The sequence below is a fragment of the Zalophus californianus genome, chromosome 3 (genome assembly GCF_009762305.2).
Source record: "Zalophus californianus isolate mZalCal1 chromosome 3, mZalCal1.pri.v2, whole genome shotgun sequence".
Lineage (NCBI taxonomy): Eukaryota > Metazoa > Chordata > Mammalia > Carnivora > Otariidae > Zalophus > Zalophus californianus.
The window spans coordinates 193,154,513-193,180,373 of record NC_045597.1 but is presented as its reverse complement, the minus strand read 5'-3'; the positions used below and the strand labels follow the sequence as shown (position 1 = coordinate 193,180,373).

Below are 25,861 nucleotides of genomic sequence, written 5' to 3'. Positions count from 1 at the left end.
CAGGAGTGGACGCTGTCATGACCCAGAACCCCGGGCCAGCCAGGACTCCTCTTTTTCTTCACCCTCAGCCGTTGCATGGATTTTCTGCACGCATTTGTTCCTTCTCCTGTGTCCCCATGGCCACCGCCATCTCTCTCCTAGAATCTGAGTGCACTCTGGATATCCCATCAGCCTATCCCATGGCTTCCAGAGAATCTTTCTGAGATGTGGGTCCATTGAGGGGCTCCCCTCTGTCCCTGGGAGCAAGAGCAGGCCCCTCTGTGGCTCACCCACCCTCGCAGCGCCAGGGCCTCCCTCGCCTTCCCTCAGGGTACACGTGTGGGTGGTGTGGTGCCCATCTGAGTCCTGGGGCGATGGAGCACATGCAGGGGGCCTAGACGCCCTCCTGCCTTGCGAGAGATAGAGGGCAGGACTCGAGGGGCCCCATTCTTCCTAGAAATGTCTCGGCAAATTTATTTTCTTTTTCGTAGTGCAAGCGGATGATGTACAGCTTCCTGTTGGTTTCAGCGTGCTGGGGCCCTTAGCAGGCCCTTGTCGAACGTTTTCCCGCTGAAGTCTGAGGAGGGATGGAGCCAGCTTTCTGCCTTCGGGGTGTTGAGGCCATCCAGTAGACGTGCCGGGACGCATCTGAAGTGTGTGTGCAGGCCGGGCATGTTGCTGTCCCAGTGCAGGGTGTGGATGGACCTGAACGGAAGGGGGCAGAGGGAGGACGGATCCAGTGGCGTCCTGCACACAGCTGGGCCTCTCCCGGAGGGACACGGCGCTGGCCCCAGACGCCCCTACAGGCTTGTCTCTTGTCTCTTGACCCGCAGTCCCTCTGCCTGGCCGTCCTGGGCTCTGCTCTCATCAGGTCCCACCCCTGCCCGTCAGTCTGACCCCCTTTGACCACGGAGGGTCTGGCTGCACTGCTTTAGTGACTTGCCCAAAGACCCTTGCGTCTGAGGCCCTACCCAGCCCCACTTTTCTGCCGCAGCTTGGAGGTTGGGGACCTGCCCTCAGGGGTTCACGTCCACTGGGAAAGTCCTGGGGGGGCAGTATTGAAATGAACTTTTCTAGAACCCCAGGGTCTTGCAAGATGTTTACAAATTCACCCGAAAACCTAGGTGGGGGAAGGCAGGCCCTGAGGGCTAAGAACCAGGGGAGCTCTTTATAAAAGAGGCCTTTCCAGTCTGTTGTTTCAGGGAGGCTGTAGCCTGTGGAGCTGCTGGTCCCCTCAAGGACGCTCTGCGGGAGGGGAGCAGTACTGAGGGTAGACTGACTGGTGGTGGCCCCGGGGTCAGGGAAGAGGGGGCCCTGGGCTACCAGGGCGCTGCTGCCAGCCCCACACCCCAACCTGTAGGCCAGGTGGGCGGTTCCGTTTCATTTCTAGAAGGATGTGCAGCTTTATTTTAAATTAAAAAAATTAAAACTGTATCTGACAGTTTCCTATTTGTTGTTTGGATGGTAACTAAAGTTGAAAATGTTATTTTCCTGCCTAAACAGGGCTGTGCTTTGAGTGCTAATGGGCTGGCTTTAAAGGGGACTGTCCACTCAAAAATCCCCATTAAACAGTCTCCTTGGCTCCCGAGAGTTTGCCTCTATCCCACCCCTATTCCAAAGAAAGAAAGAAAAGAAAGAAACAGTACCCACCCCACACTTAATGGTACTTCCCATTGTGAGATGTTCCCGAATTGCACGCATTATTTGACCTGACCCGTTATTTGGCTTTAATGTTCAGGTGGCGGACTGTTACTGGCTCTGCTGGAACTGAAGATGCGCATTTTAAGTAAAAGGGGAGAGGTCTGTGTTTTTCTGACCCTGCCAAGCACCGAGGCTGCTCTGGTTTCTTGCTGGGGCGGCTTGGTGCCCGCCGGCCCCTCGGATTCCTTGGCTCGGCGCTCTGCTCCGATGGTGTTTACCCTCGGCTGCCATTCTCCTTGCAGACTCCCTCAAAGGTCTTTGCGTCACGCCTCGAACAAACAACAAATGCTGAAAGGGTTTGTGTTCTCACCGCCTAAGAGCAGTGAAAGCACTTTGTTTACTTGGAGGCCAGGCCCGGGGGGGGGGGGGGGGGGGGTGTGGCGGCGGCGCTGGGCCTCCCTGGGACTGTGTGTATGGGGGCGGAGGGGTGACATGGCAGGTGCTTCTGGGAAGGTTGCTGCTGCCCGGGCGCCTGGACACCAGGGCTCTGCCTCTGAGGGCACTACAGGTCACCCCACATCCAGGGCCCCAGCTACCACCCCAGCGCACCCCTCCTGCCCTCCAGCCCTCCAACCCCAGGGACCCTCAGGGAGGCTGCAAACAAAGGACTGGCCAGCCTGGGTAGGTCCTGTTTTCATGCAAATGCAGCCAACCCCTTCCAGGAGCCTCCCCAGCCTGAGTTCAGCTGTACCAGGCTCTCTGCAGCTTAGGCCCTTTTTCTAGAAGGTGCTGGTGGACGTTCTAAATCTTCCCTACAATATTTAAAATATGTGGACTTAGAAGAGCAACATAAAAAGCACCCACGTAGACGTTTCCAGTGCTGCACCCCCCACCTGCCAGCCCGCACTGCGAGGTAGAAATTAACCTAAATTAGGAAGATAATTGTCCCCATGTTAATTGTAGGTTGTCCTTTAGAGCTGTTTTCATTTGCGAGGCCTCAGCAGCAGGCTGGCTCCGGGCCCTACCGGGGCTTCCTGCTCATAGGCACCCCTTAGAGTCAGAGTTCCAGAAAGGAGCCCTTTCCTGAGGCATCCTCTCACTCCACAGTCTCTAGGTGACATGCTCCTGAAGGGTCCCCACTTCGGCTGCGTGCCCCCCAGGCCCCCACCCCCACGCCAGGATGTCCCTCCCAGAGGGCCGCGAGGCTCTTTCTGCACACAGACGCCCGGCGATTTTCAGCGGCGCGGCTGGTGCCCCAGCTGTCATGGCCGGCCGCGGGCTCACACCTGGCGCTGGGGACTGGTGCCAGTGCTGGCAGGCCAGCAGCCTTGACCTCACCCCTCTCCTTGCCACGGTTTAGGGTCCCTCCTGTCGCCCCCCGGCGCTCGGAGTAGGCTTCACAATAAAAATCCCGTTGGCCCTAGCGACGGTTCTGTGAGGGGTTTCCCACTTGGAAGCGCCCAGGTGAACTGTGGGCTGTCCCTGTCCTTGCGCACACCGCCAGGGGGAGGCAGGGGACCCTCTGAGCTGTTTTTTTTCCTCTTTTGGTCAGTTTTCTTGTTGCCTGGCTCACTTGCTGTATCATGACTGGGTAACACTTGTAAAGTAAAAATCTCAATCCCTGTCCTCCCCAGGCAACGAGTAATTGCTGAATGAATGATGTAAATCCCCCCCTTTCTCCCCAGTGACCGTGTAGACAGTTTGGCAACAGGATATAGTGCTGTGTGTGATGTCTGTGTGATGTGTGATACATGTGACACACACATGTGTGTGGTGTGATACATGCGATACTTGTGTGATACAGGTGATACACGTGTGTGGTGTGATACACATGACATGTTTGATGTGATACACGTGTGATGTGATACACACATGATATGTGTGATGTGATACGTGTGTGATACATGTGATACATGTGTGCAACGTGATACACATGATATGTGTGATACATGTGATCCACCTGTGTGATGTGATACATATATGATATGTGTGGTGTGATACACACGATACATATTTGCGATGTGATACATATATGATGTATGATGTGATAGATGTGTGACATGATACATATATGATATGTGTGGTGTGATACACGTGTGTGATGTGATACATATATGATATGTGTGATGTGATACATGTGATCCACGTGTGCAATGTGATACATATATGATGTGTGGTGTGATACATGTGATCCACGTGTGACGTGATACATATATGGGTGCTGTGATGCATGTGATACACGTGTGTGATGTGATACATATGTGTGGTGTGATACATGTGATCCATGTGTGTGATGTGATACATGTATATGTGATGCGATACATGTGATACATGTGTGTGGTGTGATACACAGGTGTGATACATATGATATGTGTGACATGATACATGTGATCCACATGTGTGACACGATACATGTGATACACATATGCTGTGTGTGTGGTGTGTGGGTGATGGGGTGTGTGTGTGGTGTGTGGGCATTGTGGGGTGTGTGTAGGCAGGCAGCCCTCCATTGTTGCAGCTTGCTCTGTCTCATGCTCTTAAGATTGATCCTCCAAATCGTCTGTACCGCCAAACTCCCTCTCAGTGATATGGAAGCCTGCCTCCCAAGGTTGTCAATTTTACTTCTTACCTGCTTTTCATAAATACAGGAATGTCCTTCAACAGTGTAAAATGGGCTGCTCATTGCTGCTCCATGTCCCACATCACTGCGGCTGGGTGTCCCTGTGATGGGGGCTCCGTGTCCCCATCACTGTGGCTGCGCATCCCCATAGTTAGACATTACAGTCGAGGAAGAATTAACTCAGAAGATGAGGAATGAACTCAGAAGATGGAGTAAGGTCTTATAATATGGAAAATGTTAGCTCATATTTGGAAAAAATAATTAAATTTAGTAAAAATTGTTGATGCATTTGGGATTTTAAATTAAGAGACTTTCTGTCGATAAAGCCAATTTTTGGAATCCAAATACGTATTTACTCTTGGAAGCTTTGTTCTATTTGAGTGCTCTGACTAGGAAGTAACACATAGCTGACAGGACCTCATTTATCTTGTTCTCTCATTTGCTTTACCTAAAGCTGAAATGGTGAGTAAAGATGATGGTACTTTTTAAAAAAATCGGCAGTGGTGGAGACCGCCGGAGGATGGGTTCTGAGCCCGTTCAGCACGACTGCAGCAGGAGTTACTGTAGGTCTGTGCACCCCTGCGCAGGGTAGGGGAGCCGAGTGTCCGGAGGAGGGCTGCTGCTTCTCCTGGGCTGTAAGAGTCCTCTTTCCAGTTTTGATGGCACAGTGCCGGGCACACACACGGTTGGAATTCAGTGACAGCTTTGTGAGGAAAGGAGGGAAAACTGCTGTTTAAAACATTTGCTTCTGCTTCGTTGTTGGGAAACACACAACTGTGCATATTTTAACACAAAGAAAGGTTAACCTGCAGAAATTGGGCCTCCTCAATGACAGCTTGCTTGAGCCAGAAGCAGACCTTTCCTTTTGTGGTTGGTGCTTACTAAAAACAAAGGAGCAGCAGGAACCTTCCATGCCTCCGGGTCACGGGTCAGGAAGGTCATCTGTGGCTTTCCTCCTCTGACTCAAGTTTTGTCTCCCGTTCAAGTCTTTGAGTTTTGTGTATGGTGCAAGGGAGGGAATCGTTTTCTTTTCCCATTTTGATGACACTGGTATGAGACTTGACCCCCTTTCCCAGGATGGCCACACTTCGGGCTCTGGCAGAGGTCAGGTTCGCTCTGTTCCCCGGCCCTCTGCCGGCCCAGCCACGTAGGAGCAGGAGCGAGGCCCTGGCTGCCCCTGCGCCTGCCTCCGCCTCCCTGCTTCGTCCCAGTCCTCCCGAGAGGGTCCCAGGGCTCTCTGTGCATGACCTCTCCAGAGATGTGAGCATCCCGGACAGGTTCCTTTAAAACACCAAGGTGGGGGGCACCTGGGTGGCTCAGTCGGTTGAGCTGCAACTCTTGGTTTTGGCTCAGGTCATGATCTCAGGGTCATGAGATTGAGCCCCATGTGGGTCTCCTCCGCGCTTGGCGGGGTGTCTGCGTGGGCTTCTCTCTCTGCCCCCCCCTTTCCCATGAGCACATGCGTGCACACGCTTTCTCTCTCAAATAAATAAATTTAAAAAAAAAAGAAAACTAAGTGGGGCTTTGAGAGGAATTGCACTGAATATATGGGTGAATTTGGGGAGAATTGGCATCTACAGTATTAGGTCTTCCGTTCCTTCGCGTGCTTGTCTTTCATTGATTGGTACTTCTTTAGTGACTTCCAACAGATTTGTATAATTTTCTTAACTCAGGCCTAGCATGTGTTATATTCAATTTATTCTTTGGTAGATTCTAGGGTTCTTTCCCATGTTGTAGACAATATCTTTTTTAATTAAATTTTCTAGTGCTAGTATATGAAAATGGAATTGATTTTTGCATTTTATTTTTATATCCAATCACTTTCCTTAAATCTTACCATTTCTGAAAGTTTTTTCTGTAGATCTTTGGGGTTTCTAAGACAAAGAACATTAACTATAATGATGACAGCTTTGCTTTCTAATTACTGTGTTTATTTTCCTTGTCTCACTGTGCTGGCTGAGGATCCCAGTTCAGCTTGGAGCAGGAGTGGGAAACCGGGCTTCCTTCTGTCGTCCTTGACATTAAAGGGAAGGCCTCTGCCATGTCCCCGTTTCAGAGGGGTGGTTGCCCGAGGTTTGTGTAGGTTCCCCAGCAGATGAAGTTCACGGATGTGTGTTTTTCAGGAGTGGGGGCTTTCACTGTACCCACAAGAGGATCATGTGGTTTCTCTTTAATTTCTTCAAGTGTTGGATTATCCCTCCATTTTTTTGTAGTAGACCCACCTTGCTGGTGATAAATACTGTGTTTTTTATATCTGACCGGATTAGGCTTGGCAGTACTTTGGGATTGTTCTGTGTTCTCTTAAGTTGCTTTGGCTCGTAATTCTCCTTTTTAGTGTCAAATTGTTTTATCCTCTGGAAGCATTTGCCTAAGATTAAAATGGTCTTGAAAGTTTGGAATTATTCTTAGATTATTTGGGGTTTGTATTTTCTTGGTGGGTTGATTTTTAACTACTGGGTAGTATCTAATAGTTACCAGTAGTCTGAATTTCTAATTCTTGTAGTATTAATTTAAGGTCATTTTTAGGAATTGGCCTCTTTCATCTGAATTTTCATTTTTACAGCCATGGACTTGTTCATGGTATTTTCTTATCTTTTTAAATCTCTGCTGGATTTGTAGCGTGTATCCTTCTTCATGTCAACCATTATTTTTTCTTCTTTTTGGTCAGTCTTTAGTTCACTAAATTTTTGAGACTCAGCCCTTGACTTTGTTGATGTGTTAGTCTGCTTTCCAGGTTCTACATGTCTGCTCCTAGGTTCCTTCTATGCATGGAGGGAGTGGTCGGCTGTCCTTTCCCATCGGAGGCCCTGTGGGCAGCTCACCAGCGCTCAGCCTGCCTCCTCCTGGTATAAACTACACATTTCCCTCAAGTGCAGCGTGAGGTGCATCCTAGAGGTTCAGCACCTAGCATTTTTATTTTCATTCTGTTTTTTTGAAAGTCACATCGATAGTAGACCCCTTTGGTACAATGTAAGGAGAATGGTGCTTCGTCTCTGTGGTCTTCCTTCTGAAAACACACACTCCAGTGTAATCATGACAGAAACATCCCACAAGTCCCAATTAAGGGACATTCGACAAAATACATGGCTTGTACTCGTCAAAGCTGTTGAGGTCATCAAAAACAAGGCAAGTTCCAGGAACAGCCTTAGCCAAAGGAGACGTGACAGCGAAATGTGATGTGGGCTTAACTAGGATTTGGAACAGAAAGAGGACATTAGGGAAAAACTAAGGATGTTTGAGTGAAGCATGGGCTTCAGCTGATGGTCAGGCATCGGTGCTGGCTCCTACTTTTAACAGATGCACCATCCCAGCCTAAGACATTGGCTCCGTCTGGCCCTTCTCTACGACGCTTGGCCCCAGAGCCCAAGTCCTGGCCCGTCGCAGCTCGGTGCCCCGGGTCCGTGACCTCTGTGCCCTCCGTGCCCTCCGTGCCCTCCTGCGCCCCGGACCTCCTCCGGGCCGCTGTCGCCTTCCCCTGCGCACAGCCCTCAGGGGGAGCCCCAGCAGCTTCGTCAGTGAGCAGGTGTGCTTTGGGTTACCTGGGAATGTGTGACTTGCCCTCATTCTTGAAGGATTGTTTTACACGATCTGAAGATGATGCTTCTTTTTCTCCTTTTGTACCAGTCAGGTGACCCTTCCTCTGGCCTCTGGCTGCCCTTCCTCATCTGCCTTTTCTGACTGGCTGCTGGTGGCGTCCTGGTGTCCCATGTCACAGTTGTGTGACTGTGTGTCTGGGGTGCGGGCACTCTTTTTTTCTCTTGGTGGAGGTTCCCTTCTGTGCCTATGCCTGGTGTCTGACCAGTTCTGGGAGCCCTGGGCCGGCTCCCCCCATGCCTTCACCCACCCGGGACACAGGGTGCTCCCCCCGCCCCCCCACTCTCCCTGTGTCTCAGCTCTTTCTGTGTCCTCGCTCCCAATTCTGCCTCTTGCTTTTCAGCTGTTTTCTTCAGAACTGTCTTCTAATTCACTTAATTTTCTTGTTGGGTTTGCACGGTTTCCATTGCTTAAACCACCCATTGAGATTTAAACAAAATCATCATTTAAATGATTTTAAGTTCTTCATTCATCAATTCATTTAAATTGTTATTTTTGAAAGTTTTATTCTTTTTCTAAATGATTAATTTTGACAGTTTCATTACTTTCTTTTTTTATTTCTTAATTTTTAAAAGTATCTTAGTAAACCTTTTATTAACTCAAAACATACATACAAAAAAATGCACTTAAATGGATAACACATTAATGGGAGTTTTTCCTTCAAAGTTTCAGAAATAGGAACACGATATCCTGTTCCCAGCAGTACTTGTGTCTCAAGTGTGTTTTTGACCCTGTCTGTGGACGCTCTGCTGCCTTCCAGTCATTTCTGTGTGGTTTGCTTGTCTTTGATCGGAGCCCAAGTGTAGCTGGTCTCCCCGTGTGGAAAACGGATCGGGATGGACGAGGCTTTTCTTCAGCAGCTCTGTGGCCTTCTCAGGGAGCCTGTAGTCAGCGCCCTGCTGGGAATGTCGTGGCCCACGGGGGGCTCCCTGACAGGCACCCCTGCTCATGAGCCCAGTGCCTTCGGGTGCTCCCCGTGGCCTCCCCCTCGCCCAGCCCATGTGCCCCCTGCTCAAGCTTTGATCCTGTAGCTATTTCTGGCTCTTTGGGGGTCCCTTCCCTGCCCGTGAGCCTAGCAACATGACAGAAACTATATTTTATTCAGAATCTGGGTTTTCTGCAGCAGGAGAGCTCCTGCCGTGTCCCCAGAAGAGTGTGTGTCCCCACAAGCCCGGCCTGGGGCTTGTACGTGCTTAGACCGTTGGGTCCTTCTTTGTTTTTCTCCATCAAAGCTGAGATGCCACGTACGGCCACGGCACCCTCTCTGGCCTCCAACCCTGCACCTCACCTCGATTATGCTCACCTGCCCAGTGTAGCCTCCGCTTAAATCTGTTGTGTCCACGACCCGCTCCTTCCCCAGGAGGGCACAGGCTGCTGGAGCAAATACTTTCCCTTTGCTTCTTGGTCTCCCCCCAGACTTTGCACCCCAAGCCTGGGGGGCTCTTGAAATCCAGCCCGCCTCCTGCCGCCGCCCCCAACTTCTCTGCCCTTCCTGCCCTCAGACTTTGAACCAAGCCTCGGCGGTGCCCAGCAGGTGGCTTGTCAGGACTGGAGGGTGGGGGTGTTTTGGTCAGCGATCGTTAGACTGATGCGTAAATTTAGGCACAGGGTGTGTTGACTTCCATGCTGCTTTTGATCCCGTTCTCTCCTTTCTCCATGAATACCTCTCACTTTTCTTGAATTTTCAGTCATTTGCTTGTCTCTGGCTTGTTTTCTGAGAAAGCTGAGTCTCTAAATACACTCTAATCGCTTACCTTAAACAACACAGCAGAGTCAGACTTCCCCGACGCTGCGTCTCCCTCAGGCTCTCTGTCACCTCCTGCATGACTTCAGGGGTCGGCAGATGCACTGACACGTGATGTCCAATGAGGATGCTCTACAGTGGGAAGGAGCAGAGGGGGGGTGTGTGGCTGTCGCGGGTCCAGGGCCGCCGTGGTATCGCCCACGGCGTGTGCACCCGATTCACACGGTGCCACCACGGCCTCATCTCCAGTGGCCTCTTGCTGTGGATGCCCAGGGGCCCCTGATGGGCTGTCCTGCATGCCACCTGGCCTACCTGCCAGGGTCACCCTTGCCCCATGAGGGGTAGGAGCCAGTGGAGGAAGGCTTGCCCCTCTCTCCCCACAGACAGACTGTCCCGAGATGCTCGGCTAAGACTTCTAGCCGGGTCCGCTTGAGTGGGCCAAGCTGCAGCTACCTGAGGACGTATCCTTGTCCCGGCCCCCCACCACTGCCCTGCTGCACTCCCTGCCCCTCCCCCATCTTCTGCCAATCACGCCTGGAGGGAAATTCTGCTCCAGAGAAGCGGGCACACTCAGGCCACCTCCATGGAGAATGCAGCCCACGCTGACATCTGTGTCCTCATCTCCTATTTGCTGTCGGCTCCCTGAGGTCCCAGTCAGGGCCCCCGCTTCCCTGACCGCAACAGCCCATTCTGGGGATCCTTCCAGGGGTTCTCAGTGTGTCAGTGGCTCATGACGGGGAGGGGAGCGTGGTCCTGGAGAGCTGAGAGCAGCAAGTGGGCATTTTACACCGTTTTACAGAAGCGTTGGTGTGCTGCTGCTCAGAACCACAGCTGGCCGGGGGACCCTGCCACGTGTACCCCAGAGTTGGCCCCTTCTGCTGCGGGAGCAGCCCTGTGGGGCCAGCCATCCACCTCCATGTCCAGAGACAGCTCCGTGTCCCACGCTGACGCGCACAGCTTCTCCCTGCCCCCGCGGCCTGCCCTCCAGTCCAGGTGCTCGGGCTGGAAGTCCAGGAGCGGCTTCTGATTTTCTCCTTCACCAACCTGGACATGCGGTTGGTCACCCCTTCTGATGGCTCCTCCTCCAGGACTCCGGGTCTCTCGGGCGGGCGGGCAGGTGGGGTCCACTGCTCCTACTAGCTGATTGCCCAGCACGGCCAGCATGACAGGAAAAGACGTGAACTTAACAGCTGACGAACGCAGACTGAAAACAGAGGTCCTGAGGACTTAGGACCTACCACCTCCTGATAATCTGCCTGCACTGCTCCCTGATGCCACACCTGATCCGTCTGGGGTCTTTAGTGTCTTTACGGTACGAGTGCCAGGTGTGCGCAGGTGCCTTCTCGCCCAGCCAGGGTTGGCTGCCCCGCTCTTCTGGGACCCCTGCACTCCTGGCCTCTCCTTCTGCCTGCAGTCTTTCCCTTCCTGATTTTAGGGACTCATCAGTGCCCCCCTGGGTTCAGGGCTCAGCTTGAATCTCAGCTCGCCAGGGAAGCCTTCCCAGCTGCACTCCTGTGCCCTCCTCTGTCGGCCACTTCCTGCGGTTCCGGACTAGCGCAGACTCCCGAGAGTGGCAGGGTGTGGACGGCCTGCGGGGCGGCTTCGGTGGCTGAAGGAGTTCTGGAAGGAGTGCATGGTTTGTTTTTAAACTGGCCCGCCCCCTGCATAGGGATGAGAGTGGGAAGACTGGTAGTCAGCTGTGAACAGTGGGTACAGGCGGACAGCGAAACTGACGTGTCCTGGGGCAGGACAGCAGCACCCCCGTGTCCCTCGGCAAGAGGTCCACACGGGCACTCCCGCGGGGGTTCGGTTTCCTTCTGCACCCTTTCCAGGTTTCTTTGAGGCCAGAGTGTTTGGAGCTGGTGGAGGGCAAGCGGCTGCCTGTGTCGTGTGTCCTGTGCCCTGGCTTTGCCCCTGGGAGGGGCCGCTGGGCTCCGTCAGCCATGCAGCAGTGACCGCCGACTCCCTGAAGCCACTGTGTATCCATCCACAGTCTGGGAGTTTAGCACAAGGAGGTTGGGGACACTAGTGTCTGAGGGTCCGTGGCTGGCTTTCCTTGGGTGAGCCTTGCAGGGGCTTGAGGCACACTGGCGTGTCACCCTCGTCCTTGTCTCGCGGGCTGTGGGCATAATGACAAGTGAGAGAATGTAAAATGTAAATTTCCAGATGGCGTGTCTGTTTGTTTTTTTGGCCAACGTGTTTTCCATGGTTGACAAAACAGAGCTAGTGTGCGTCTCAGGTGATACAAGGAACTTTTGTCAACACGCGCCCTCCTCCTCCGCAGACAAGCCTGCAGGCCCCGTGTTCTTGGTGACCTGTGCCCACGGAGAGCACGCTCTCAGGGTCCTCTTCCTACAGGGTCAGCGCACGAGACACCCCTGAGAGCGGGGTGCACGTTGTCCGTGGACCTGCGTATTGATGCTGGGACACGGCGGAAGGGGAGGACCTCAGAAGCGTGGCATTCACGGCCTTTTCTGAAACGTTTGTCCGTGGTCCTGCAGACAGCTCCGAGAGAGCCCACCGAGGGGCCTGCCATTTATTATTCTTCCAGCATGAATATGTCTGGTTAATTATGCGGCTGGGCTCGCGGCCCTCCCCATCTCTTCTGCTGAGGGTGTGGGAACACGGTCCACTTACCGCCTTCTTCAGTGTCTTCCGTAGCCCTGCTGGCAGGGCTGATCCCGGGTCCTGCTCGTCACCCACTCGCAGGAGACCTCTGTGTCGGGTGCAGTGGGTGTGGACCGGAGATTTGTTGCTTTGATGCTGCCCCCGATTGCTTTCATTTTCCAGCTCATGCCTCCTGTTGCCTGTGTCACACCGCGCCCTTCCAGGCGGGCCTCTCCCTCTGCACTGGACTTGGAGAGAGGATTCTGGTTTCTGCTGGGACAGTGAAGAAGACTGACCAGCGTCAGCAAGACTGGGTCAGAGCCCTGGCTTTGCAGCTTAGATGCTAAGTGATGGGAACATCACCTGGTCTCCTGGAGCCTTGGTTTTTCTCATCAGTGAGATAGGTATATAGCCACCTCAAGCATGTGTCATAGGCCTAGGGGGCTGAGGATTAGCTTGTAGCCTGCTCGTTGGTTCGTTGAATAATTCATGTCTTCAGTCATGGTTTTCAGCTCGTGGAAGTGAGTCTCCTCTGCAGGCCCGGGGCTCAGGCCTGCCCTTCTAGAGGCAAGCCTCATGGGGGGACTGCAGATCATGGCTTTGCTTTTGCAAGTAAAAGCCGTTATTAAAATTTGAGTTGAAGGTGCTCTGAGGCTGGCATTCTAAGGCCCGGAAGAGGGTAGGCATGCGTGTGGGTCACCCTGTGGTGAGGTCACCTCACGCCATTCCCTCTGCTTGGGGACCTGTGGCCACACCTGCTCTGCTCCTCGGCTGTTAGCCTGGGTCCTCGCCTCCACTGTTCCAGGGGGAAGCCTGCTGCATACGTGTTTATGGGCAGGGAAGTGACCTGAGGGAGGCTCTAGAACCTTCCTAGAAGGCAAGTTAAAACAAACCAAAAGTTTTGGCAAGTTACTTTGACCGATACGGAGTAAAAGATGTCTCCAGACTTAAAAACTTTTCTTTTTCTTTGCGAATTAGATTGTCAAGGATTTTTAAAACCAGTGTAGTATGTCAAATAGCCTTGTAGAAGATCCTGGTTGGCCGAGGCACCTCTTCTCTGAAGACCCCCAGGGGAGGGGCCCACTCAGGCTTGAACTGGGCTACTCCCTTCCTCACCCACCTCGGCTTGATGCTTTCGTGCTGCTCTGTCTTCTCTTTCTTTTCCATCTCTTGTGGAGGGTTCTGAAGACTAACGGTCTGAGCCGGTGGGGAGCGCACGCTTATTTCTCAGAAACCCCAGCCTCCAGGTGGCCCTGGCCGGTGGGTGCTGCATAGGAGGTCGGCCCGGCGGGAGAAGAGTTCTCTTACTTGTTTACTTACTCCTCCAGGCCCGAGAACCTGAGAGCTAGCAGTTACTCAGGCTAGCGGCTCCTGGGAACCATCCTGGCCCCAGGATGGACCTGCTGTGGAAAACAGCAGTGCCTTCTGTTGGAGCGGCGGGCCGCCGACAGGAGTGGTGGGAAGGCCTCTCCGCGCCGGTACCGTCAGGCCCGGGTCTGGGCGGTGCGCCGGCCACGTGCACACCGTGCTCAGCGAGGCCGCTTTTGTTGGCTTCCGTGGGTCTGGCAGTGCCTGCAGTGTGACTGGGCTCGGACCCGCTGGGCCAACAGAAGCGCCTCCAGAAGCCCAGGTCCCTGCCATGGAGGGCAGAGGTGTCGGGAGATTTGCCTTCGGCCACGGGATGGGATGGGATCAGAGTGGGTCGTGGCTGTGCTGTGGGGCACCATTGCAGAGACCTTCAGGGTGCTCTTTTCCGCCCAACCTGCTGTGCCTCTTGGAGGGGTGGCCTTGGGTGTCCCCTCGGGCCTGTCCCCTTTGAGCTCGGACTGAAGGCTCTTCGCCTCTGTCCACCTTCCCTCCTGGCACTGGCCCCTCATTCCCTGTTCTCTGGGGAAGCTGGAGTTAGGCCCTCAGCCGCCTGCAGTGTCGCTTTCCCTAAGCACGAGGAGGAAGTTCTAGGTGATTTCTCCCTTGACGCATCCTGCAGGAAATGTGCAGCCCCTGCTATGCCTGGCAAGGGGTGGCCCTGGGACACCCGAGGTCAGGCGGAGCCAGCTTCTGCCGGATAGTGGAGAAGGAAGGTTGTGAAGAAACACCTGCAGACGCGCATGAGGCCCCAGGGGCAAGCTTGTTTCCCAGGGGCCGCCAAGAGTGAGGGGAGGTGCCATGGAGCGGGCTCTTGAATGGGGTTCCCTGGGCCCCAGAGGGGTGTGTGTGCATACGTGGGCATGGGTGTGTTTGGGTGTTTGGTCAGGGTTGGGGTTCTGTGGGTTGGTAAAGGAAGGCACAGTGAAGATGGCCCTCAGGCCTGACCACTCAGTCACAGTGTCACCACTGAGGACTGTTGTCGGGCTCCAGGCCTGCCCTCCATCCTCCCCTGGCTCTGCTCCTTGGCTCACTTTTGCAGCTGGGCCATGTCCAGGGAGTGGGCGGCTTGGCCACTCGGAGCCTCACCTCCAGTAGGGAGGCCTTATCTCTCCATTGCTAATGAATCAGTGTTTAGGGAAGGCACCCATGGCAGCGTGGGGGCATTTCCCTCCTGGCGGGGGGATCCCTCGGCCTCTGTGATAGCGGTGCAGCTCGGACACGCAGAGCTCTTGGGCTAGCTTCCGCACACCACCAGCTGCCCAGAGGACCAGGGTCTGGGCGGGCAAAGCTGTGATCCGACAGCCCTGCCCCAGGGAGGAAGCTGGAAGAAGGGGCTGGAAGCAGGCTGCAGAGGGAACCCCTCCGTCGTCCATATGACTGATCTGATGCCCCTGCAATCAGTGTCTTTATACCGTCTCTTCCTCCCCTGGGCTCTGGCGCTGTGGGTCAGTCCTCGCCCTGTCTTCAGCCGACCAGCACAGATGCTGCTCGTTGGTCTGCGGCTCTGGCGCTCTCTGTGTCGTCACCAGCCTGATGTTCCCTGTGTCAGAAGTCAGGTAGGTTCCCTGGTTCTCCCCACCTCTGGGGGAGTGCAGCTAGGGCTCCCCGTGACTGCACGCTGCACTTGCCTGTGGGGCTCCCCGCCCCTGCACTGTGCGCACTCTGAGCCGGCTGTGCCTTGCACGTGTCTCCCACCCGCCGCCGCATCCATCCGTGCTCGGTGCTCACGGCCTCACCTCCTCTGGGACTCCTCCCCCCGAGGCAGGTGATGGTGCCGATGGGGGCTGCATCCTCCTTGCCCCTGACACAGCCTCTTGGGCTAGCATTTGGTGTTGTGGGGGGATTTGCCCCCCAGCTTCTCACCTTCTTGTGATCTCCCGGAAGGCAGGGGTCCTGATTGCCATGTTACCTCCCCAGCCTCCTAGGTGTGTGTGGCACCTGAGGGACCGGGAAGTGGGACCAGGGAGCCTGGGGCTGAGCTTGGAGCCGGGCCCCGGGGCATCGGCGCCCACGCCCCAGCGCACCCCAGCGCACCCACCATGCAGGCACAGGGCTGCCGCCACCACACGCCTCGCTCCCGCTGGCCCGGCCCTGTTGTCTGGTGCAGGCTCAGGGTCTGGGCGTTTCTTTCTCGGCACAGTAACACCACGCCCAGCATCACGGTGTTGGGAGCCCGTATGTGCGCCTATACGTGACAGTTCGAACCGGCAAGGCCTCCTGGAACTCGGGGCTGGTTCTTGGTGACTCAGCAGTCTTGGGCTCCTGCCATTTCTGTGTGAGCCCTGTGCTGGGACGGTTATGAATCATCTGCTTGCCTCTTGATTTGCGTCAGTCAAACCACATGTGAAGAAAGCAGCAGTGAGCAAGGCTTTGCCGGCAGCTTGGCATCCAGCGTGGGGGACACTGGCCAGGGACAGCCTCAGAAGGCCAGCCCGCTGCTCGCCCCGGTGGTCTGGGCTGTGGGCCTGGGGTGGCTTCCGGCCGGGTCCCTCCACCCCCTCGCTTCCCCTCCCGAAACCGCTGTTAGCCGCACAGGAGATGGGCACAGTGGTAACGATGGCTCCTTCTGCTCTTTCCTGGTTTCCTGTGTGTAATCCTGTGGCCGGCGGGACACATTTACAGTTAGGGGAATGTTGGCTGTTTCAGGCAGAGCCGCTGGTCTTTTCTTCCCTGTCACAAAATCACTTTAGCACATGGCTCTTTGAAAAGATCCCTTGTAAGAAGGACTTAATTAAACTGGGATGCCAGCTGTCCCCCGCCCCTGCTAGGCCAGAGAGGATTGCTCCAGAGTGGGCAGGGCCCCGTCCCGCGGGGCGCCTCGGGAGGCGACGTGGGGCAGCCGTGAGTCTGACTGTGAGCAGTCCCCCGGGGTAAGGTTTGCGCTCGGTGCAGCCCCCAAGACAGCCGTGCTCTGTGGCCGCCGAGGAAGCCCCGCAGCCCAGGGCTGGCTGGGCACGATTCCCAGGGCACCCCCGGTTTCATGGCTTGGTTTGTTTAGTTTTGTATGAAGCAGGCAGGTTACGTTGTCATTTTTACCATAAAGTGTGCCGTTGTTAGGATTGTAGTTTAAATCGTAGCCGATGTTCTAGTTACCTGGCTAATCCCAGCTAGGGTAGCATTTTAGGAGAACAACACCCCGGCCCCAGCCTTCCCAACATCACCATCTCTCAGTGAGCCCTGTACCTTTGCCCTTAAAGTAAGGGGGGACCCCAGGCACATGGAGTTCTTCCTGGTTTTTGCCCCCTTTCGGCGGTGAGCTGCAATGTGCTTAGGTTGAGCTGCTCCAGGGAATGAGAGGAACCAAAGTGCTCCCAAGCGCTCTCTTTCCTGAAGCTCCTCTCTGAATCGGCTTTGAGAGTGTGAGCTTCTGTGACCGTGAGCCCAACAACATGCAGACGGCCCGGAGACAGGACAGAGGAGCACCTGAGTCCGGATCCAGCCCTTTCATTGGGTATCTTTGTGTTTTTAGTTATGGAAAGCTTCAGACATTTATAGAAGATAGAACCAGGAAGGACCAGGTGGCCTTCCCCTGGCTTTAGCAACGACCCACCTGCCCCAGTCCCGCCCCGCCTGTGCCCCGGGTCCCTCCCCAGGCTTCCTGGAAGCCATTCTTGGAGTCTTACAAACGCTAAAAGGTTGGGACTCTTCAACATAGAATCCTCACATGCTTGACAGCGCGGGCATTTTAATGCTGTCAGACAGTCATGGCTTAAAATCCCCAGGTGTCTGAATGCTTTGTTGTTTTCCTGGTTGTTGTTCAAATAAGTTAAATGAGGGCCACACAGAGGCCTTTCCCTCTCTGTTCCCTGGCGGTTTACTCCTTGAAGAAACTGGCTGCTTGTCCCCTGGAGCTTCCGCAGGGGAGGCCTCCCTGCTCGCACCCCATGGTGCAGTGCTCCTCCCTCCCACTGCTCCTGGTAGTTGGAGGGGCACTCCTGAGGTTGGGTCAGGGTTAGGTGGGCTTCGGCTGGCGAGACTGTTTCTTAGGTGGTGTGCGGCTTTCCGTTTTCCACGGGTGGTGCGGGTAGGAAAGGCTTTTCTTCGTTTACCCGTTTTCAGAGTGACAAGCTCGTTTCCTTATGGTATCTAAGGGTGACCAACGAGTTTTATCAACTTAATTCTGAGCATAGTTGTGAACTCGTGGATTTGGGTATATTTCTGTATTTTCATTTTTGGTTGTGACTGTCCTTATTGATGTTCAATTTGCCCTATCTTTGGCCGGGGGAGCCCCTTAGCTTGGCCCTTGATTTGGTTGATAGGACCCTAGTCATCTTGATAGCTTCCTTGCTCTGGTGTGACAAGACGTCCCAGGCTCATCAGCCTGTAGCAGCCTTGTGCCCCAAGACCCTTGATTTCATCACATCGGCCAAGTCCCTTAAGCTATGTAGGGTCTCCTGTTTTCAGGTCCTGGGGATGAGGATGTGGATGTCTTTGGGGGCCATGCCTAGCCTTCAGGCAGAAGGTTCTGACCTCTGACAGTGCTGACTACCTGTAGGGGCTTCTGTTCAGGTCAGCAGGTGGGGAGGAAGTAGTTCCAGGAAAGTAGGTGCAGCTCAGAATGAGAGTGCCCAGCAGCAAGCGCCAGCCTCCGTGCCCATCTGAGAACCCGGGGGCATGCCCATTGTGCCCGCCCCCCCGACTGCTCCATCCCTCCAGTTCCCCCCACCCTGCCAGTGGGTGTGGGGGCCAGCATGGGGCCCCCTTATGCCCAGGAGGGGAGGGTCGGCGTGCTGGCGCTCACCAGATGGTGTTCCTTCCCTGGCGTTCCATTGGGACTTGACAGAGAGGTGGAGCGATCTCTCGGAGTCTCCTTGGAAGCCTGGCTTTCCTTCTGGGTTAGCTGTTAGCTCATGTGCGCTCTCCACATGCCAGTAGGCCAGCTTCCTGAGGGTTCTGTGTGGCAGCCCCTGCCCACGCCTGAAAGCGTTGCTCTGGTCGTGCTCATGGCTCAGAGGAGGGGTGACCGAGGGGAGCTTGCACAAGGTTTATGTTCACGCTGGGTGAGCCTTGCAGCATATCCCAGTCCTGGCTAGGCCTGGGGATCCTGGAGCCTCCTGTAGGGGCACAGCGGGGTGGGGGTAGGAATGGCACCGGAAATGGCAGTTTGCTCCCAGAGGCAGGAGGGCTGGGGGAGTGCCCCTGGGGGCCCTGAGAGGACCAGAAATCTCCCGGGGCACCTGGCTCATGCTGGACGGGCCTCCTGCACCCGGAGGCTGCGGAGGGGGTCCTGCAGGAGGGGCACCGTCACAGAGCAGCTTTGCAGTGGGTAGAGCATGTGCCCGGGGCTCCGCACTCCGCCTTCTCCTCCATCCAAGTGCCAGGCGGGGGGTGGGGGGGACCCCCAGGGCCGGAGAGGCAGATGGTGTTTCAGGCCTCTGGGTGAGCTGTGTCTGAAGGAAAGGGCTTCTGGGTGGAAAGAGAGAGGACAAGGAGACCGGGACACTTATTTGTGAGCTCACTTCCGCGGCCGGCCCCTCCCCCGGTGTATTTCCGCACCGCCCCTTAGCCGGCTCGGCCACCTGGCCCACCCTCGCTAGCCCCCTGGCAGCACCAGTCTGCTTTCTACTTCTCCAGATTCGTCTCTTCTGGGCCTTTCACTTCAATGAAGCGATGCAGGGCGGGATCTTCGATCTTTTTGTGAGTGGTGTCTCGTGGGCGTGTTTTGTGGGTTCACACGTGCTGCAGCATGACTCAGTACTCCTCTTTATTGCTGAGTAGTGCTCCGTTGTATGGGTAGGCCACGTTTGGCTCATTCGCTCGTCTGTTGATAGACGTGTGTTTCGACTTCGTGGCTATTATGAACAGCGTTTCTGTGGATGTTCTTGTACAGGTTTTTTTGTGGATGCACGTTTTCGTTTGTTTTGGGTATATGCCTTGGGGGGAGGGAATTGCTGGGTCGTATGTTGACTTCACGTGTAACTGTTGGAGAAACCGCCCCACTGCTTTCCAAAGCAGCTGCATCATTTTGCATTCCTACCCGCGGTGCAGGTGGGTTCCGATTTCTCCACAGGCTCGCCTGTCTTTTTGACTCTAGCCATCCCGGTGGGTACAAGGTGGTATCTCGCTGTACTTTTGATTGGAGTTTCCCTGATGACTCATGATGTTGAGATCTTTTGGGCTTATTGGCCACTTGTATATCCTCTTTGGAGAAATGTCATTTCAAATCCTTTGCCCAATTTTTTAATTGCCCTTTTATTGCTGCATGGTGTGGGTTCTTTGTATATTCTAGATACAGCTCCTTTATCAGATAATAGGATTTGCAGATATTCTGAGGTTTGCTTTTTCATTTTCCGGACGATATCCTTTGAAGCACAAATGTTTTTCATTTTGATGAAGTGCATTTTATCTTTTCTTTTGTGTTTTTGATGTCAGAGATCTTCATTGAAGTCAAATCGGGTTGGAAATGACGATGTGGGCCTCCTCCTAAGGCTCCTGGCTTCCTGCTCATGTCGGATGTAAGCACTAAAAGGCTTCTCGGGCTGTTACTTCATTGCCTCGCTAGGTTCTGCAGTGCCCTAACCATAATTCGCCTTTCCCACAGTTGTTTTTAATTGAATGTCCGTGGGAAAATGGCCAAGCAAATTGAAGGCTTCACAGAGAGAACTGAGTTTCTTTGTTGATTTTTGAACCGTGGTTTTTCATCTTTATTGTATGCACTTTGTTGGAATTTGGCATCGTGTTGTGAATTTTCATTGAGACTGCTCTTGCTGAATATCCCAGCAGTAGAGAGGTTCTCCCACTCTAAACAGAAATTGCAAAGCATTCCATAGGCCCTGTGCAACGTACAGATGGGCGTTTCCCGTGGCTGGTAGGTTGACTGCGGGCCACAGAGCCACCAGAACTCCGTATGTGGAGACGCCCATCCTGGGAGGCGAGCGCAGAACAGGATGGGCAGTCTGCCTGCGGGGTACAGACCAGCCCCCAGTCACCTGCTGTCACCGGGCCTGGCCACCAGCTTCCTGTCAAATGGGGGCCACGTCAGCTGTGCCTGAGAGCCCAGAGGACTCACTGTCCGTGGGTGGAGCTCCCCAGAGGACATCTGTCCTCACTGCCAACAGTCACCCCGAAGGAGGAGGCGCTCCGTCCACTGTTGCTTCAGCCCAGTTGAGCACTCCTGGCAGTTCGAAAAGTGACGATGTTTGGAACTTGGGGTGCAGCTTGTGGAGTTGGGGTCACTCTAGAGTAGGCTACTGCTGTCTCTGGCCGTTGAAGAACAGAACATAGCACACGCCGGCCTTTTTACTAGTTTTAATTCTAAAGATTTCGTTTCCCTCAGATACCGGAGAAAGGAAAGAGTTTTCGGTCTTTGTCGAATAAACTTAGTCCTTTGCTTCACAAGTATTTTTTTGAGCTATGTAACTAATTAGGGTATGTTTAGTATGAATCCAAATGTTCACCATCAATGACGAAGGGTTGCTTTGCATTTTCTTGCCTAAAACTGACCTACCAGCATATAGATCAGTCTCTGTTTGGTATCTCCGAGGTCTGGGTATGTATTGGTCTGAGCGAAGCATCATTAAGTCCACCCGTGCTGACCCCTGGTGAGATTCCCATCTGTGCACAGCAGTCAGCTGGCTCCTTTTCATTCAGTGACTGGTTCAGTGATTTGAAAAATGCAGATAGTTCCCTATGCATAATAAACTATAAAAATGTGGGGCGTAAGTGGAACTTCTTTGTTTGGGACCAGGGACAGTGGTTTGGTCCCCAGGAGACTGAGAAGTGTCATCAGACCCCCGAGTGGGGTACAGGTGTTTAGTTTCTCAGCTCCCGACATCTGGCACTTCTTGATTCTCACTTTCTACGTCTCCTCCTTTTCTTCACGGTTCACTCTGTTGCACTGCCGTCTGTCCTGGTTTTCTGCACATTGTCAGCTTTGCTCTGCCCTTTCCAGGATCACCTGGGGGACACCTGAGCGGGGCCACTGAGGCTGCAGATGCATCCTGTCACCTGGCTAAGAGTGTCCCTGGCTCCACTGTGGTGCCCCCAGCATCCGTGCATTTCTGGTTTTATTCCTGGTTAGTTTCCACAAATACCGATGTGGGCCAGGCCGCAGGGTGCTCTCACGGTCACTCCGGCGCGGCTGCGGGACAGCTGAGGGCACTCTCTCCAGGTCAGGTCCCTCGTCCATGCCCTGGGGATGACCAGGCTCCAGAGAGGCCGTGTGGCTCTGTGAGGGCCACCTGCATGGAGCTGGTGCTGTTCTTATACTATGTCAGGACGCCGGTCAAGGGGACGGAGCAGGAAGCCTTGGCCAGCCCTGATGCGTGACCAGCGAAGTGGGACGGGACAGGACACAGGAGCCAAATCCGCCATTGCCGGCCTTGTGTGGACACTGCGGACCTTCTCGTTTGTAGCATCCTTGCAGGATTTGTGGTGTCCATATGTTTAAGTTGCTGGAGTCACCTTCCTGTATAAATCTCCCTCGCGGGAACTCAGCTTCTGAGCACGGGGTAAGTTGGCGGGGCCGAGAAGGGGAATCATAGCCGCCGACCCCGGGGAGACCCCAGGGAACATGCTCTAGAGCTTCTCCGTCCTGAGCTGGCGGGAGGGGGGTCAGCCTGCTTCTTCAGTTCAGGAAACTGAGCTGAAGGCCGGATCTGCTCAGTGCTTCCCGGCGCTGGCTTTGCAGCACTCAGGCCCCTGCTGGGCTTGCAGTCCCTGCACCGCGTTCATCACACGTCCGTATCATTGTATGTATGTACGCGTATCTGAACAACGAGTGGCTTGGGTGGCTTCCTTCTTTTAGTAAAGTAAGTGTTGATGTGCAGATTAGGAGTGTTTTCTGATTGAAATTTCCCACAAGGAACCGCTTAGAAGAAAGTTGCTTTGAGCTCCGCCACGGATGAACTGGCCCTTGACACACCTTGCTGGTCCCTACAGGCAACAGAGTTCTGTCCTTGTACCCAGCTGTTTCTCTGTCCCTTTCCTTTTGGGGGGCTGAGGAGGGATGGGGTGCCCTTAGTTCTCTATCTGATCGAGTTGGGGGCCGCCTTGGGCTCTGGTGTGTCTTACCCCAACTGGTCCCTGGGTCCCAAAGCCTGGCAGGGCCCCCATGCCCTGGGGTCCTCCGAGCCTCTCACTTCTCCTGCTTTTCCATCCTGTTCCTGGTTGCTGGGGAATGAAAAAGCACAACAAATCCTTTCTCCTACCCTGGAGTATGCAGTCTCCAGGGATAGCTTGTTCCCTTCGCTCTCCACTGGGAGACTGGAGGTCAGCTGTACACCCATCACCACCCAGCATCCCTTTCCTTCCCGAGGCCTGCAGGTGCTTCGTCCTGGCTGGGGAGGGCCCTGTCTTTCCAGGCTCTTCTGAGATGAAGTGTGTCTGTGGAACTGCATGGTAGAAGCAGGCATGTCTGCGGTATTTTGATTTCTCTTTGTGAGAACTCTGTTCAGGGAGAGCAGTTTGTTTACTTTCGTGATGAACATCGTTGTCCTGGAGCTGTGGCTTCTGTACTCAGCATCGTTTCAGAATCACGCTTCCCCCCGAGAATTCTAAACCTTGTTCCAGTCTCTGGGATCTCGGCCAGCTTGCTCTCTCCAGGAGGGCCCCTCTCTCTGTCCCGAGGGGCTCCGCCTGCGGTGGCCCTGGCCCCGGGCCGCTAGAATGCGTTTGCCTTCTTCCCACACCCTTTGCTCCTGGTGAGGAAAAGGAGCTCAAAGGAGGGAATGAATGAAGAAATAGGCAGATAAAAAAATAATTGAATGAATATGTCCTGATTCCTTTGATAAACCTTTGATTGAATTCCTACAAGCATTAGAGAAAATTCTGATTGGTGCATGGAATTCAAGTGTAGCTTCTTGTTTGGGGTGCTGCTTTAGAAAAATGCTCTATAATGTTTTTCTTTTTAGGAAAACGCCTTCATTCTGAGATGGCGTTTCAAAGACTGCATGTTAATGACATGAGGAATTCCTGTCTAAAAATCCAGAAGCTAGAAACAATGAGTAACAGTAGAAGTTGGCTTTGTGTTGAAGATCGCCCCACCTGGCCTCTGGTTCTTGGCAGAGGGAGGCTGGTGAAGGCGATGCAGGAGGCCCGCGTCCAGGAGCAGGCACCCGGGGAGGGCTCTTCCCAGGCCCTGCGCCGTGAACACATGGAGGCGGAGGGCTGCTGGTGCACAGGCCCTTTCATGGGAGAGCCCTGTGGTCCGCTCACACCCTCCTGGAGCTTCTCCTGAGGAAGTGCAGTGGAGCTGTGGTTTCACATTTCCGGCCTGTGGCGGCTTTCTCGAGTGTACAACTCCCTCTGTAGCTGCTGTCGTGTGTGGAGCCCTTCCGGAACTGGCGATGGATTTGGGCTGCCTTCACCGTGTCCTGACGGGCTCGGGACGTCTTCACTCAACCTTGCCGTGTGGAACCTGGTGGTGGCTAGGCTGTGACATGGCCCTTGTGTCCCTGGCAGGTGCATCTCAGACTTAATCACCCTCTGCTCGAGGCCTTGGCTCCAACCTGTAGGGAGTTCGGGTGCCGGCGAGAGTGGGACAGCTCGTCCGAATTCGTACGAAGTGGCTGCCTGCTCGGCTTTCACTCGCCCACCTGGGGCTGTCCTTGCCGCGGCCTGGGGCTGTCCAGGGAGAGCCAAGCAGCCCAGTTCTGTGGCTTGGAAGCCAGCACCTAGAGGTGGCAGGCAGTGGGGTTTTCTTTGTTTTTAGAAGGCCGGTGAGCCTTTGGCCTTTTGTGGGGAGGGGTTTTTTGAACCCACACGCATTGACAGTGACCCTGATATCCTGATAAGAAAGTCTGTTGCTACATTTGCTGAGAAGTCATGAGTTTAGAAAGGAAGCATTTCACGGCTCTGGGGCGTTTTGAGAAGCTGTGATTTTTCTGATGGGCGTGCTTGACCGTGGAGGTCAGCACATGTGTGTGGGGAGGGCCTCTTGTCACCGGGGGTCAGGCAGCTGTGTGCGGGGCCTGGGCCTGGTGCTCAGGCTGACCCGGGGCAGTGGTGTTCTCCCCTTGAGTGACGCCAGGCTGGGGGGGGGGAGGTGAGCTCACAGCAGCCCAGGGACGTGGGGCCTTGGCTTCAGTGGGGCCTCTTCGGCTGCCAGCCCCCAAGACCCTGCCTGCCTCAGCGGCCTGTGCCCTGGTGCCCAAACGCAGCCTCTGGCCTGCTGGGCAGTGGAGAGGAGACTCTAGCGGAGGGTTTCTCTGAGCCTGGAAAGTCCTGAGGCAGCTTCCCGCTTGTGGACAAAAGAAAAACAAGTTGCCGTGCTATAGTCGGTGTGGGGGTGTCCGGATTAGTGTCCTGTCAGATAGGAAGTAAAGAAAGGGAATGTATGGCCACAACCCCCCACCAAGAGTTGACAGCCAGTCGTGGGGCCCCCACATGGGTGTTGACAGCCTTGGACAGCAAGGTGCAGCCTTCTTAGTAGAGAGACGCTGCCTGGCCCGGAGTCTGTGTCCCCTCTTTTGTGGGGGATGGACGGGGACACAGGTGCTCGTAGAGGGGGCTGTGTGTTCCACTGAGAAACACTGATTTGTCCTTGGAACAAACTAGGGCACCAGCTCCCGCACGTCTGCAGGTGGGATAGGCGTGTAAAGACAGTATTGTTTAAAGGCCCTTTGTTGACCACATAGGATTAGAAGACGCTTAATTCATCCGCAGGCCCATTTCTCTTGTTCAGTCACGTGTGGCCGGCCAGCCCGTCTGTGCCACGGGGTAACCACATTTCTGTGTCCAAGATAAACCATCGCATCTGCTGAGTGACCTTCATGAGGAGTCTTGCATTAGCACATTCTTAACAGACATTTAAAAACCAACCCAACAAAACCCATTTCCTGCCCCCACGCTCTTTCGGCACACTCATCAATGTGAATTGCCTTTGGAAATGCCTGGGCTGGAATTTGCAAACCGAAGCCTAATTTAACCTTCAGTGATGTTCCAGTGTCTTGGCTGGAGGCGAAGTGTAGGCGTCTCGGGGAGCCCTGCTTTCTCCTTCTCTGGAGTTCCAGTGGGCACTTCAGTGTGCTCCCATGGGTGCAGGGACTTTGGGATGGGTGGGAGGCCAGAGCGGACCTCAGGTCAGGCTGAGTTGAGCCCCAGAGAGCCTCCCCATTTGAATTGGAGCAGTGAGCTGTCTTCCTTCCCAGGACTGTGTTCCCTTATAATCTCTCCTCACTCCAGCCCCTCCTCGGGGTCCCCGGGTAGCCAGGAGGGACGTGCAGCTGAGCACTGGCCGCCCGGGCCAGCCGCCGGCTCACTCTTCCCATCCCAGACACAGCCGCGCGTGCGGGGTTACCTTCTCTGCTCCTCGGTCCCTCGAGACTCCTTCAGATGTAGCTGATGCCTTGCAGAGCCCTCCCAACCTC

At 54.5% G+C, this 25,861-nt stretch overlaps 1 protein-coding gene across 8 annotated transcripts in view; it reads left to right on the top strand.

The window, feature by feature from the left end:
• The window catches only part of HDAC4 (histone deacetylase 4), a 293,729-nt gene that overhangs the window by 87,803 nt on the left and 180,065 nt on the right, over positions 1-25,861 (top strand). The window contains exon 1 of one of the 8 annotated variants that reach the window (XM_027588591.2): positions 14,996-15,109. The exons of the other annotated variants lie outside the window; for them this stretch is intronic. The gene's annotated coding sequence lies outside the window, so the exon portion shown is untranslated. Of the gene's footprint in view, positions 1-14,995; positions 15,110-25,861 lie in introns of those variants that run through there. 8 annotated transcript variants of the gene reach the window in all.